This window comes from Bubalus kerabau, chromosome 6, assembly GCF_029407905.1.
Source record: "Bubalus kerabau isolate K-KA32 ecotype Philippines breed swamp buffalo chromosome 6, PCC_UOA_SB_1v2, whole genome shotgun sequence".
Classification (NCBI taxonomy): domain Eukaryota; kingdom Metazoa; phylum Chordata; class Mammalia; order Artiodactyla; family Bovidae; genus Bubalus; species Bubalus kerabau.
Genome location: NC_073629.1, coordinates 17,127,120 through 17,143,415, shown reverse-complemented (window position 1 = coordinate 17,143,415; position 16,296 = coordinate 17,127,120). Strand labels below are relative to the sequence as shown.

The following is a 16,296-nucleotide window of genomic DNA, read 5'->3' as shown; positions in this document are numbered from 1 at the left end:
CAAAAACAAGACAGACATATCTTAGGTGATATGGGCAAGCAATTACAATGGCTAAAACTAAAACAATGCAAGTTAGGACAGATACAGACAGATGGAATAAAGAGAGGTTTTTGAAAGAAGAATTTTCAGGATTTGGTAAGCTTAAATCACACTCTGAACCAAGTTGTAAAAGATGCTGATATGTTGTTTCCTAATACGTTTGGTCACTTAATTTATAAACACATTGTATCTAATATTGTAGTTATTTTAATACATGTCTTCTCTTCTGGACTATGTATCTTCTTGAGGACTGAAGTTTTATAATTAATCTTTACTTGCTATACAACACTTATGTGTATGTCTTTTACATAGTGGATATACAATAAATACCTAATACCTATGAATGTTCATATAAATATATGAATAGCCAGGCTTTTTCAGTTCCCCACAACCAGCAGATTTAAGTGGTTACAAAGTAAACAGAGCACTGACACATGGGTAAAGAGATCCAAGTTTCCTCTTTTATCAGTCATTTTTTCTAGACCAAACTAGTGGAGGATAGAGAAAAACCACCTGGGGTCTATATACTCTAGAACTAGAAAAATAACCCTGTATCACTTATTGGAGACTTGGGTTTTCTGATAAAATTTGAGACTTAAGACTACAGATGAAAAAACAAAACAGACTTTATAAACTAGGTAATCAGCACCCCTAAATTAAGTTTAATAACATACCAGTACTCAATTATTCAATGCTGACTAAGAGAATAATAGCAATGAAAGTTATTAAAGAGCAAGACTTGTAGACAACAGGAAAGGTACACAGCCATAAACTTGAATATTCTTTCCCAACAAAGTTCTGATATCCATGAAAAGATTTTCACCCTCAAAATTTTCATTTAAAGAATAAGCAAATTCTCTATATATAGATTTGAAAAGAATCTCCTATATTATTAAATGAAAAAAAATGTAGAAAGCTATCTTTTGTGTAAAAAGAAAAACTAAAAACAAATTCACATATGCTTGCATATACATAGAAAATTCTGAAATGACAGAAAAGGAATAACAATGTTGATGTTTAAAACTAGGCAGGTGAGAAGTGACGAGAAACTTCTCACTGTGTGTCTTGATTTTTTTTTTTTAATTTGAGGACTTCCGTGGTGGTCCAGTGGTTAAGAATTCACTTGCCAGTTCATGGGACACGGTTCTATCCCTGGTCTGGAAAAATCCCACATGCTGAGGGGCAACTAAGCGCATGCACCACAACCACTGAGCCCACACTCTAGAGCTGGTGAACTGCAACTACTGAGGCCCAGGCCAAGTGCCCCAGAGAACACGCTCTGCAAAAAGAAAAGCCACCACTGGACTTCGCTGGTAGCACAGTAGACAGAAATCCGCCTGCCAATGCAGGGGGCACGGATTTGATCCGTGGTCCAGGAAGATTCCACAAGCCTCAGGCAACTAAAGGCATATACCACGACTACTGAAGCCTGTGTGCCCTAGAGGCTGTGCTCTGCCACAAGACAAACCACCACAATGAGAAATCTGTTCACCTCAATAAAGAATAGCCCCTGCTCACCCCAACTAGAGAAAGCCCACATGCAGCAACAAAGATCCAGCGCAGCCAAAAATAAATAAAATAAAATAAATTCTAACTAAACTTTTAACAATAAACAAAATGCTCCAACCACAGCAAACAAATTCATTTATAAGAGCAAAAGTTATCCAGAGTAACCCTGCTTTTAATACTGTAAAGAAAAATACATGATCCAAGGAGCTGGGTGAAATTAAAATTTTCTATGACAAGGACCAGCTGCCATATTATAGTAACAGAATCCCATTCAGTTTAGTTTTATATTGTTTGGCCCAATATAAAAAAAGGATATGAAAAGAAAAACACAACCTAAAACTCATATATCATCTCAAGGGATCCCAAATAGTCAAAACAATCTTGAAAATGAAGAAGAGTCAGAGGACTTACACTTACTGACTTCAAAATTTATTACAAAGCCCCAGTTACTGAAACAGTGTGGTATGAGCATAAAGACAGACATAAAAAACCAATGGAACAGAATACAGACTCCAAAATAAACCTTTGCATATATGATCAAATGATTATCAACAAGGATCAAGACCACTCAGTAGAGACAGGACTGTCTTTTCAACAAATGGTTCTGGAAAAACTGGCTATCCACATGCCAAAGAATAAAACTGTACCCTTACCTTAGAGCATATACAAAAATTAACTCAAAATGGATCAAAGACCTAAAAATAAGAACTAAAATAGAAAAACTCTTAGAAGGAAACACAGGAGGTAAGAGCTTCATGACAGAGTTGACAACAATTTCTTGAATATGACACCAAAAACAGCAAATAGTAAACTGGATCTCATTAAAATTTTGTGCACCAAAGGACATTATCAACTGAGTAAAAAATAACTCACAAAATGGGAAAAAGTATTTGCAAATCATATATCTGATACAGGATTAATATCCAGTAAAAAGAACTCCTATCACTCAATGACAACAAAACAAATAACCCAATTTAAAAATGGGTACATTGCTGGTGGAAATGAATAGTCACAAAAGAAAATACACAGTTGTTGCTATTGTTCAGCTGCTAAGTTGTATGCAAGACTCTGCAATCCCATGGACTGCAGCACACCAGGCAGTCCACTGTCTCCTATCCTCCACTGTCTCCTGGAGTTTGCTAAAATTCACGTCCACTGAGTCAGTGATGCTTTCTAACCATCTCACCCTCTGCTGCCTCCTTTTCCTTTTGCCTTCAATCTTTCCCAGCATCAAGATCTTAAGGAATATTATTCAGCCTTAAAAAGGAATGAAATTCTGAGACATTACAACATAGATGAACCTTGAAGGTATTATGCTAAAATTAAATAAGCTAGACACAAAAGGACAAATATTTTATGATTCTACTTATATGAAGACCCTAGAGTACTCAAATTCATAGATAAAGAAAGTAGAATGGAAGTTGCCAGGTGCTAAGCTGAGGAATGATGGGCAATTATTTTTTAATAGGTACAGAGTTACTATCCGCCAGGCACAGAGAAGTGAAGTTAAGGTCTAACAACTAGTTAAGTGGCAAAGTAGAAATGTGAACCCCAAACTTTCTAACTGTAGAACTATACTTTTTAAAATGACCAAAAGTTATTCCAGTGTAACCATAGAAGGAGATTTCAACTAATTATGTAAAAATACCCCAAGATTAGCACCAATACTAGACTACTTTCTCATATCCAGATACCAGAATTATACTTATGCACAACACTGAGAATAGTTGACTCGGAAAGATTAACAAGAGAAAGAGCACAAAGCTTTTCAAAACAACCAGCAAAAACTAATGTGCAGTCTAGGCAACATATAGATGTGGTAAGCAGCCCCCATAAAAAAATTAAAATGATCACTCCCAGTAAAGCAACTATATTCCAGTAATAATGAACTTTAAAAAATGATCACTTCCAAAGGCTTCTTCACAGCTAATTCTTAAAGCTACAAAATAAGTAAAAATCTCACTGTTCTCCTCTAATACCTCTTTGTACCATAAAAGTGCCCCTTATACAGTCCTTTTCACACTCTTAACCCAATTGAATCTAGAAGACAGCACAGAAGTGACAATAACTACGGGCACTTTTGTTTTGCTTTTTTAAAAATATTTACCTACTGGGGACTTCCCTGGTGGTTCAGTGGCTAAGACTCAAGGCTCCCAAGGCAAGGGGCCCGGGTTCGATCCCTGGTCAGGAAACTAGATTCCACACGCTGCAACTAAAGATCCCAAATGCTGTAACTAAGACTTGGTGCAGCCAAATTTATTTATTTGGCTCCAGCAGGTCTTAGCTGCGGCACACGGGATCGTCAATCTTCGTGGCAACATGCAGATTCTTTAGCTGCAGCATATGAAATCTAGCCCTCATCAAGGACTGAACCTGGGCCCCCCTGCACTGCGAGCATGGACTCTTAGCCACTGGACCACCAAGGAAGTCCCTTTAGTATACTGTATTTTACTCCCTTCCTGTGAATATTATCAGGTATTCAGTCAGCCAGACTGAAGATTTAATTTGGAAATAGAAACCACTCAGATTCCAACCTTGGTTATACTCTTCTTGGACACCTACCACTCTGTCTTTGACAAAACTGGGAACCTACAATTTAATTCCAGATACACATCAAGGCTTTGGTAGCATCAGTGAAACAATCAAGACTTCCCTAGCGGTCCATCTGCCAATCAATGCAGGAGACATGGGTTAAATCCCTGGTCAGGGAAGATTCCACATGTCGCAGGGCAACTAAGCCTGTTTGCCGCAACTACTAAGCCCACGCACAGCAACTACTGAACTAACTCTGCGTGCCCTGGAGCCTGTGCTCTGCAACAAGAGAAGCCACCGCAATGAGAAGCCCATGCACCACAACTAGAGAGCTGCCCACGCTCGCCACAACTAGAGAAAGCCTGTGCACAGTAACGAAGACCCAGCGCAGCCAAAAATAATAATTAAATAAATACTTTTAAAAATGCAACAATCAAAACAGTTCATAACAAGTGGTACCCCTTTATGTACAGTAATTCATTAGATCTCAAATTTTTACACTATTTAAACTAGAGACATCTTATTCCTTTGAACCCTCCAGGTTTTTCAAAGTTGCACTTGCTATTTTTAGGATGTTTCTTTCTGGGACTTCGCTGTGGGTCCAGTGGTTAAGAGTCCACCTGCCAATGCAGGGGACACAGGTTAGATCCCTGGTCTGGGAAGATTCCGTGTTCTGTGGAGCAACTAAGCCTGTGAGCCACAACTACTGAAGCCCAGATGCCTAGAGGCCATGCTCCACAACAAGAGCAGCTGCCACTCGCTGCAACTAGAGAAGACCCAGCACAACAACCAAGACCCAGCACGGTCATAAATAAATTAATAAATAAATAAAAAGATGTTTCTGTTCAAGTAAATACAGCTGTAAAAAGATCCTTTTCCAGACACCCATATTCCTTGAAAGTTTTCAGTGCAATATTAATGAATTATACAGAACTCAACTGTGAAATAGCCTTCCATCCACAAAGTGAAGAGTTAAAAATGCAAGCTAATGAAAACTTAAGACTGAATCTTAGTGCAGTAAGAGACCCATATTCTAGTTTCCATTCACATGGCAGAAAATAATCTGAATTTAAAATATTCTAAGAAAATAAAACTTTCAAATGCACTCAGGTAAAGACTTCAGTGAGCATTCTTTACTAAGTGAATTATAAAATGAGAAAACAACAGCATTAGAGTAACACAATTTATTCATGGACAGTACTACATGGGAAGAGTGTCATGCTATTTACACCAAATTTCCACAGAAATCTAATATAGGGTCTTCCAGGCACACTGTCCAGGGCAGTTGCAATAAATATGACCAACTCCTTCAATCTCTTTGATAGTAACACATCAATCCAGCCACATATATGTTAAAGAGTGGTTAGAAACTGTCCCTCCCTCCAAAATACATTATTCTATTGAGGAAATATTTTCAACGTTTTTCACTGGTAGTTCAACCTATTTAGTGGTGAACACCATTCAGGTAACCTTTATGCTTTTAAACAACAGAAGACAAATCCCCCAAGGTTTCAATTTCAAGACCAGTATGACTGAAAAAAATCAAAGCTATTGTTCCTTCTTGCCTCTGATGCCCATGTCTGTCTGCATGCATCACAGAAGAGAAAGAACGGTGGGCTTTACAGATCTCTTAGTGTGAAACTACCATCCTTACAGAAAGGAAGAGCTTCTTGTTCCTGGCTCAAGGGATTCTGCTCACACACAAAGCTGAAACCTTACTCTCCTGCTTCCTAGCATGCAAGATGAAAGAAGGTGGAGGCAGCAGCTCAGTTAGAGTTATCCTCCTGGGAACTCATTGAAGGTAAGAGCCAAGTTGGATGAGCTGTGCCACTTGCCTTTGAAGATTCATGGGGGAAGAAACTGCAGCCTCCAAACCAGTGAAGTTTCTAAAAAAACATCTAGCATAATACCACCATACTAGTTCTCTGGAAAACTAGCACACAAAAGTAGTTAATTCCCTCATTCAAAAGTGACAACTCTTTTTTTAAAAAATCAACCCACAGAAGAACTACAAGAAAGCAGATTATCAAGGTGCAGTACTATCTTCTCAAAGACATGCTCTTCATGGTCAGTAATTTCCAGAAGCTTTGCATCCTTTGGTCATTCTTTTACCACTCCTAATATAAATGTATATTTAGACATGCAAGGCTTTGGGATCTTATGTTGTAAAGAAATCTGCCTTAACTTAACCCAGAATTTTTCAAAACCCTAATTTGATCATGTAACTTTTTTCATATAAGATCTACTAGGAAAACTATCATTTTCTTGTTTGGTTTGTTTTTGCAAAGGCAAAACAAAATTCTATGAGAAGCATTAAGAGAACAGTAAGATAACTTTTGGAGTCAGGCAAAATTGTTCAAATACTGGATTCACCACTTTTATTAATTTTTGAGATTTCAGCAAAATGACAAAAAACATTTCAGCAAAACTCCCTGAAAACTGAGTGTTCTCATCTGTAAAATTATAATACCTCCCTCAGAGTTGCTATAAGAATTAAAATAGCATAAAGCCTTACACAAAGAAAGTACTCAACAAATGAGTTTATATTTACATTTTTAAAATTCCCTTCAAGTTTCAAAAGTTGCAAAAATGCATTAAAAAAAAAAAACTGAAGAAAAAATTATAGAATCCATGACTGAGGTACTTGAGAAGAGTAATTTCCAGGACTTTACAACCTGTTTAACCCACTGGACTACTGAGAAAGCCTTTAAACTTGCCCTATTTAAGACAATATATAGGAACACATCACACCTACTAATGAAAAAGGACATGAACAAAACACAAGTTGTAGAAGAGTTATTTACGGTTTCGATGATAAAATGAAAGGGCCTACATCAATGTAAACAAGAAAAAATGAGTTGTGAGAAAAGCTCAGCTTGTGTCAGCACATAATAACTAACAACTATATACAGTGCTCTACAGTTTATAAAACATTTTTACATGTGTATCTCATGTGGCTGACAAAGAGACACAGTGAAATAGATAAAACAGCTACTGATTATTTCTAATTTGAGAAAACTATGGCTTGGGAGTGGAGAAGGCAATGGCACCCCACTCCAGTACTCTTGCCTGGAAAATCCCATTGGCGGAGGAGCCTGGTAGGCTGCAGTCCATGGGATCGTGAAGAGTCGGACACAACTGAGCGACTTCACTTTGACTTTTCACTTTCATGCATTGGAGAAGGAAATGGCAACCCACTCCAGTAGTCTTGCCTGGAGAATCCCAGGGACAGGGGAGCCTGGTGGGCTGCCATCTATGGGGTTGCACAGAATCGGACATGACTGAAGCGACTTAGCAGTAGCAGCATGGCTTGGGAGACTTCAAGTGACTCAACCAAGGTCACACAGATAAATGGAACGAAGACACCAACTGGGTTCTTCTGTCCCCAGAATGTAACAAATGGGGCATCTTCTAAATGTATGCAGCATTTTCTCAATCCATAGAATTATTCATTATTTTAAAACATTTTATAGGTGACAGACACCATGCTAGGCACTGGAGAAACAACAGTAAAAAGACACGGTATCTCTTTATTTCAGAATGTTGTCAGACCACTGGGGGGAGATATGCAATATATACAAATTAGAATGAGATCAAAGAAGAAAGTATATCTAAGTCTCTTTGGGCAAGTCAAGGAAGGGTTCCCAGAGACAGTAGCATTTGAGATGAAATTTGGAAGCTGATCTGGTAACTAAAAGAACTGTATTTGCTCATGTATAAACTGTAAAGAGAGAAAAGTAAAGCTGGAGAGAAAGACAAAGGTCAAGATTTATAAAGGGCCCTTGATATCATGCAGAGTACCTTTAAATGATTGGAAACTACTGAATACTTCTGAGAAGGGGAAAGTGAATAATCAGATCTCCATTAGACTATTTTGAAGAGAGTATGACTGATGGTTTAAAAGGGAGCAAGACTAAAAACAGAGAGAACTATAAGAGATCATGGCAATATTCCAAATAAAAGTTGTAGTCCTGAACAGCAGCAATGGAAATACAGAAAAAAGGTATAGATTCAGAAATATCTGGAAAGTAATGGATAAGAGAGAGAGAACTAACAATAATGCTCAGATCTCTAGCTTCGATGACTCAATGAATCACAAAAGGGGAGTAGGTGACGAAAATGTCGAGTCTGAAGTACCAGTGGAATACAGAGATGGCTACATCTAGCGCACAGTGGACAACTGGAAACAGAGCTGGAGTTTGGGAGATGTGATAATATATGTGAATATATATGAAGATTTTTTCCATAATCAAGTGTTATTTACCATTTTAACGGGAAGGCAATCATTCTACCATCATTATTTGTATAATGAATACTTCAAAGTTCAAAAAACATTTTAAGATCCTGTATCATGCTTACCACATTTCATAGCTTTGTTATAAACAAACAGATAAGAAAAAGTTATTATTATTCCTATTTGATTAAGAAATAGTTATTGAGGGACTTCCCTGGTAGCCCAGTGGCTAAGACTTCATGCTCCCCAATCCAAGGCGCTCAGGTTCAATCCTTGGTCAGGGAACTAGATCCCACATGCCGGAACTAAGACTGAAGATCCCTTGTGCTGCAACCAAGACCCAGCACAGCCAAATACATATTTTTTTAAAAAGAAATAGTTATTGAGTATTAACTATATGCCAAATACTGTACTAGGCATTAAACAAAACACCAAAATAAATGCAAGTCTTCACAGACCTTACATCATAGGGAATCAATAAGCAATAAATGTAACAATTAAGTATGTCAGAAAGCTGTATATGGAAAAACAGAGAAGGATTAGGAGTGAGGGGTGGAAGTTGAAGGTGCAATTTTAAATATAGGTAGGATAAAGTCTCACTCAAAAGGTGACATTTAAACAAAGACTTGACTGAAGAAAGTAAGAAAATTAGTCATTTGTATTATCTCTGTGGGAAAAACAGATATTTCCCACTAGAAGGAGTAACTAGTGCAAAGGTCCTGAGATAGAGAGTGCGACTGATGTATTAAGGAACAAGCCAACGTGCCTGGGATGGCATGAGCAAAAGAGAGGATGACAGGAGATCAAAAAAGAAAAGGGACTGACGCAACTTAGCAGCAGCAGCAGGGAACAGCAGAGCACGTAAGACCTTAGAGCCCACTGTAAAAACTGGCTTTTACTGTGCAAGAAATAGGAATTCAAAAATTAGGAGGCTTGGGAATTCCCTGGTGGTCTGGTTAGCTTCCCAGGTGACACCAGAGGTAAAGTATCTGCCTGCCAATGCAGGAGACACAAGAGATGTGGGTTCAATTCCTGGGTCGGGAAGATCTCCTGGAATAGGAAATGGCAACCCACTCCAATATTCTTGCCTGGAAAATTCCATGGACAGAGGAGCCCATGAAGTCGCAAAGAGTTGGACATGACTGAGTATCAACCTTCCTTCCTGGTGGTTAGCACTCCACATTTTCACTGCTGAGGGCCTGGGTTCTATCCCTGGTTCAGGAACTAAAATCTCACAAGCCTTGCAGCAAAAAAAAAAAAAAAAAAACCAACTAGGTGGCTTACCCAAAATCATGTACCTGAAAAATGGCAAAGCTAGCATTTGACCCAGGATTTCTAGACTCTCTACTTGTGTTCTGCTATTCCAACTTGCCACTTATTAGCCCACAACTTCCCTCCTGGGAAGTCTGAAAAAGCTAACTTTATAAATAAATACCTTCTAGGTTAGAGATGCACAACCTCTCCAATTAACACTTCTAATCCGCCACAGCCACAATGAGAATTCACTAAATCCTAAAGTCTAATCTAAATCCTAATATTCCTGCCTATATTTGAGGAGATTACAAATTCGAGCTTCCTCCCAAAATGAGACTAGATCAAGACAGCTTTATCAGACTTACAAATGACTTTCAGATTCAAGTAAAGATAACCTGAATTACTTTTAAAAATGTAAACTAACCAGATGTGAAAACAAACAAAATAATGGCTTGTGAATGTCAAAGTATTGTCATGTTCCTTAATAGCTCACTGCTAGTATTAATAACAATCAAGTTCACACACAAAGAAGCTTCTGCAATTATAATGACTCTTTGAGGTCTGGGATTGACCATTTCATACCTCAAAAGTAACAAAATACTTGTCCTCATTCATCTGTTGCTTTTGGTACTACAACCCCAAACTGTTGATAGTTTCTTGCCAATTGATGGCACCTTATAGCAAAGACCAGAGGATTTTGAGGGAGACACCAAACATTACTGAGATACTATCCAGACTGGTTAGGCTCATATTGACCCTAGGCCACTCCTTTCCTACTGAATAACCTCAAATGCTATAGGAATACTTCATCTATCCATAAAAGAGAAGGTAAAAGATGAAACACGAAGGAGGAGCAATTCTACTGTCCAGAGGCTTTCATTACTACTATGCAAATACAGGAGGCTCTCTGCTTCATGAACTCTGGAGCCACCAAAACCCCCCACCAGTACCTACAGAAAAAGTATCACAGGAATTACTGAGGATAAAACAAAAAAAATGGCTAATATTTTTCCCCTCCAAAGTCAGTCCTTTTCAAAAGAAACTGAAATTCCTTCTATCTCCTTTCCCAGGTCTAGCCAATAAAGAAGAAGTGCAACTTTGTGTGGCACTGCCTGATAGGCTGGATCTTCCTGAGCAAGAGGTGGACAGCTTTATGCCAGGACTAGATTTATAGTCAATCTGACTGACTGGGTTTTCTTTTTCTTCTTCCCCTCTAAACTGTATCAGAGAATGCCTGGCTATTGTGCCTTAATATATAATGATGCAGGGCTTTAAGTACTGCAAAGGGTCCAGAAAAGAAAGTCCTTGAGTTCCAGTTATGGCTCAAATCATGATCTCTCTAGCAATCGTTTTACTTGACCAAAGCTGGTTTGACTTTTCTCAAAGAACTAAATAAGCATTCTGACTGAGTTCAGGGACTGCTTGTCAGTTAGAGGGTTCTAAGGGGTTGCTTGTCCCAATGAGGTGGCTAACAAAGAATATGCTCCAGTAAAGAAACCAGGACGCCACAGCTGCTATTCCCCTAAATATGCACCTCCAGCTTGATGGGTGGAGGAGCTAAGGAAGGAACAATCAGTAAAATTGAAACAAGAGGCCTGGGTTACATAAAACATGTAAAATAATGCTTAAAGCAAGAATGAATCCCCCCTCCTAAAAAAAAGAGACAAAAAGATTAAAAAAAAAAAAAAAAGAAACGAATCCCAGCAGTTAGGATACTATTATTGACACATTGACTCTTTTTCTTCCCACACTGCCGTTCTCTAACAAAACCCAACCTGGAGGTCTGGCCAGGCCCAGCCAGAAAAAGAAAAAAGTTGAGTACAGTTTGGGAGTGGGGGGCGGGCAGTAAGGAGAGACATTTATCCAAATATGGGGAGGGGGACAGCACACAGGCTTTGAATGTACTTTAGGACTGTGAGACTAGGAACAAAATTCTCACATTTCCCTCCCCCACCACCCTGTGGTGTTATGCTTAACACAGCAGGAAAAGTTACTGTCATAACTAAGATCTGAAGTGCTGATCAGGGAACCTGGTTAACACTGTTCCTAGACTAGTATTTGAATGCAGCCTCTATTCAGCCCCTATTGGGACTGCCTCTAAACAGGAAGTTAACAGACATCACACATAGTCAGGGAAGGCAAACCACAGTGTCATAAAGATGGATGCGGCTGTCAGCTACAAATCACTCTCACCTCCTTGAAAGTGTTCTCAAGTAAGGAACAGGCAGGACACAAGTTCCTAAGCCTCACCTCTTCTCAAACTGGGTCACTCAGGCTAAAGATCCAGCCTTCTGATTCCTGCTGATTATTACTCACCTACTTCATTCCTTACCATGGTGACTATCACTGCCACTAGACTAAAATACTATATTCTTCTTAAAAGGGAACACAGTACTACCAGATCCATAATCCCATTAACTCCTTATTTATACAGCCTGTCTGCTTAAAAAGCCCAAGGAAAGACCATCCTTGACCCAGTCCATTCCAAAACAGCCAGAGACAGTATCAGTCACCAAAAAACCAGCACCATTTCCAACAGGTGTGGACCTTCCCTCAAAGTACATTCAGCTCCTGCATAGCACCACCTTTAGCAGCTCCAATAGTACCTCTTTCCCAACCAAGGATCAGCAGAAATGCCACTCTAGGACAATTCTCTGCCAGGACTGCTCCAAGCACCAAAAGTAAGAATCCAAGTGGTTATCTCAAGAAAGAGTTTACGGTGTGTATCAAAGAAGGAGCAATAAAGTTAGCACTAAACTCCCAAACAGGATAATCTTCAACATACAGACCACAACATACAGACACCATCCTGATGCAAGAAAACAGGTCATTTGTATGGGGAGGGGGGCTGGAAGCTGGAGGACATAGGTGAGAGATTTCTTTTCACTTTGGATCACATTCAAGCAGTGTCTACTCAAAAAATAAACATTTTAGATGGGAAAAAACGTTTTAAAACCTCAAAAGCATCAGCTCTTCTCTGGACACAGATCTGTTAAACCTGCTTTTACTCCAGCTGCTGGAAGTTCAAATCTCTCTGCTGCAATCTAGCCTGAAAGCATTGCTCTTTTCCTTTGCTGAAACACACTACCTCAAGTATCTCCCAGCTCTCCTCACCTACACAAAAGCCCTCGAAATAACCATTTATCAGAAAGGAGAAAACTGTTCTCAGGGGGCTACCCGATTCTCCAGGTGACAGTGGAAGAAAAAAAGGTTGATGGCAAGCTCAGTTAGCATCTACATGCCATCCAGCCACCATCAAAGCCTCCATCTCCACTTCAGTGCCAGCCCTACGAACTAACATCATGTGTTTGGAGGGAAGTTGATGCTGGGGAAGAATCCAAAAAGCCTACTATACCTTTATGAAGGGGGAAAGGTATCCTGGGCAGGCAAATGGCACCCAAACCTCTGCACTAAGAGGAGCAGCTATCTCCTCCGTGTAATTGAAAGCGGGGAGGCCAAAAGTAGTCTAAGTCCGGATCTGCTTTAGGAAAGGGTAAGTTCTAGTTCCCTCGGCCCTCAGGCACTGACTGAACTGGGATACAGATCCAGTGGGACCCAGAAGCCCAGCCGAAGAAAGGGATGGTTTAGTCACTACAGAAGACAAGTACCCACACAGGCTTAGACAATTCCCTTCTACGGGAGGGCGAAGGAACGGTGAACGATGAAATAAAGGGGTAAGGTTCTGCGCTCCTGATCCCTTTGCCTATATAAAGATAATCATCCCATGTTTCCTTCACCCTAAAGGGTCCCCTATTTGTCCCAACCGCCGGCAAACAGAAGACTGAGAGTAGGGAGCGGCCCCCGCACCCTGAGGGCACCACTGGGGGTGGAGAGTTAAGGGGGGGCGCGCTACAGAGAAAAGGAGGGGAGCATGGCGGGCATGAGGCAGTGAGTTAAAGCGGGGAAGGCGGGGAAAACGGGGCGCGAGGGAGGGGAGAAAGAGTAAAAGGAGAAGAAATGAAGGGACACGAGCTAGGGGCGCGCGAGGCCGAAGTGAAAGACCGGGGCGCGCGCGCGGAGCGGGGGGAGGGGGAGGGGATGAGGTGAAGGGGGAGCGCGAGGCGGGGGCGCGCGGTGCCGGGGTGGGGGGAGGGGGACGCAAGGCGGGGGCGCGCGGGCGGGCGTCGGCTCGCGGGCGCTTCCCCTCCCCCCGCCCCTCCACCTTTCCCTTCCCCCATCTCCGCCACCACCGCCTCCTCCCAGCCTCCCTCCCTTCCTCGCTCCTCACCGCCCCCGGGCGGGCGGGCGGCCAGGCTGGCCTAGGCCAAAGCTCCTCACCTGGCGGTGGCGGTGTAACTCCCGGCTAGCTCGCCTCCTCAGGCGGCGGCGGCGGCGTCGAAAAAGGAAGAGGCGACGGCACAGTAGGTTCTGGACCCCGCTGACGGGACCGGGGGCGGGGGTGGGGGAGGGGGGCGGGCCGGACCCGGGCGGGCGGGCGGAGCAGACACTGCGGTACAGACGGGGGCAGCGGCGGCGGCGGCGGCTGCACCGGCGGCGGCGGCACCACACAAACAAGGACGCTGATTGGGCAGCTGCCAAGCACCTCGGCTCCGCCTCCCCCACACGCCACGACGCCCATTGGGCGACCTGAGCCGGCCTCCCCGCCCTTCTCTTCTCGGCCATACGAATAGGAGACGGGCTATCGGGGCTACACCCCACCCTTGAAGAGTGAGTGGCTGGAAAAGTGATGATTGGCGTACCTAAGACCCAATCCTAAAGGGAGGAGGGGGATGGTCTAGCGGGGGCGCGTTAATGGGTACCTCGGCCAGTCCCAGACACATCCGGGTCTTCAGCAGCCCATTAAGTGTCGGGGGTCAAAAAATCGCTTCAGGCTGCAACTTTACCTTAGAGACGTTTTGGTCCCCAGGCAGCCGCCGTACCCCAGTATCCCCAAACCGGGATTCCCCTTTGGCCTGCTCTCATTCTTCCAATTCTAAAGATGGAGACTGGTGAACCGCGGTGGGGTCTGCGTTGGGTGGTGTTTCATCGCGACAGAATCCAGGAATTTCACGATAGCAGTAGCTTGAGGCGCTCGGGCCTTGCAGTCTGTTCGGGGTGTGGCCTGTCTCCGTCTGCCAAAGGCCTTGAGCTTCCTGGTCTTCATTGTACCCCAGCACGGTCCTGTCGTGACTGAACCACGACTGGGGGAAAAAAGACAGCTAGCCAAATTGCTGAGAAATTACGCCGCGCAGAGCGCTCGCAGCTCCTTCTCTCCGGATCTCTGGTCTGATCAGGTTCACAGTGAGGGAAACAGCCTCCCACTCCACCGACTACGCCTAATCAACTCAAGGCCCAACTCCTGCTAGCCTCCCTACTTCCCCAAAGCACTTAGGAGCACCTGAACCCAGCGTTTTTCGAACACGTACTATAAGTATTGTTCTTGAGCATCTGAGGGACCAAGTATCAGAGTCAGTGTGTTAAAGGAATGGTAATAGCTAAAGTTTTGGGCAGAGACTGAGGCACTGTGCTGTATGTGCATTCTTATTTTTTTAAGAGCTTTCCATGGATTATTTATTCCTTGTAACTCCGTGAGGTAGATACTGTTAGCCCCATTATACAGATTAAGGAAATGAGGTACAAATCAAATGATTTGCCCAGAGTTACATATAAGTGGCAGAGCTGAAATTTGAAGCCGGTAGATGCAGAAAGGGGTTCAGAGAGGCTGAGAGGTTCAGAGAGGCTAAGGAGCTTGCAAAGTTCAGACAGCTAATTAATGACTAATGGCTCAAACTCAGAAATAACTGGCTCCAGAAGCACTAGAATGTGTTTTTCAAGTCATTTAGAAGTCACGCTGTGCGATGGAAATGAAACTAATGAAGGACATGGGCACAAAAAGACAGGTGGACCCTGAACAGACACACAAAAATGTACAAAAGCAGGTAAAGCACGTTCTTTTTCATTGTAGTGTCCAGGTAAAGGATATAGTCTCTGGAATCTGACTGCCTGGGTTTGGATCTCTCATCAGTTGTGTGATTTGGGTGCGAGTTACTTAACGTCTATTCTCTATGCCCTAGTTTCCCTGTCTTTAAAATGGTAATGATTGATGAGTACCTAGTTCATAGGGTAATTGTGAAGATTATAAAATAGTACATTTTAAATGCTCAGGACAGTGCCAAGGACTTAGTAAATACTCCATAAATATAATAGTAACTATTGTGAGAGTTTTCCTCACTTTTCCAACAATTTCACCATCTTAGTTCAAAATTCAGTTTTGGTTGTTATTCTATCTGTAGTACCTGCCTTATACTACACTGAAAATTATTTCACCACTCCCCCACGCATTTTAATACCTTCTTTGGTTCGGTTATTTCGCACATGATAGAGGACCTGTTATGTGATTGGACATTCTTCTTTGTGCTGGGCATAGAGCAGTACGTGGGACTAAGTCACTGCCCTCGTGGAAAGTACTGGCCCTTTTCCCTAACCTGTTGCTTTGTCCATTATCAGTTCAGTCCTTTCTGTGCTGTCTGAAGGGCCATTCTTCGAGGGCTGCAACGATACAAGAGAAACACAGTGGTGGAAGATACAAGACTGAGAAAGATACTAGTGAGGCCCTAGAAAATACCTTTCAACAAAATTAAAATCAGGCTGTGGTGGGGCAGCTTTCAAACTGGAGTGATCAATCTCCCAAGAAAGACAAGTAAGCAAGGCCGCTGAGTAGCGGGCATGTCCTTTGTCCAATGTAGGCTCTATCTGTTCGTTTTCTTTTTGGAGCTAATGTCTATTGA

General features: G+C 42.0%; 2 protein-coding genes across 6 annotated transcripts in view; one reads left to right on the top strand and one right to left on the bottom strand.

Moving 5' to 3' along the window:
- The window catches only part of GATAD2B (GATA zinc finger domain containing 2B), an 82,915-nt gene extending 68,261 nt beyond the window's left edge, over window positions 1–14,654 (bottom strand). For 2 of the 5 annotated variants that reach the window (XM_055584208.1, XM_055584211.1), the window contains exon 1: window positions 14,413–14,654. The gene's annotated coding sequence lies outside the window, so the exon portion shown is untranslated. Of the gene's footprint in view, window positions 1–13,846; window positions 13,980–14,412 lie in introns of those variants that run through there. The other 3 variants (XM_055584207.1, XM_055584209.1, XM_055584210.1) reach the window with 2 other exon arrangements.
- Window positions 1–16,296, top strand: part of RPS27 (ribosomal protein S27) — a 103,685-nt gene that overhangs the window by 29,851 nt on the left and 57,538 nt on the right. The gene's annotated exons all lie outside the window — the stretch shown is intronic.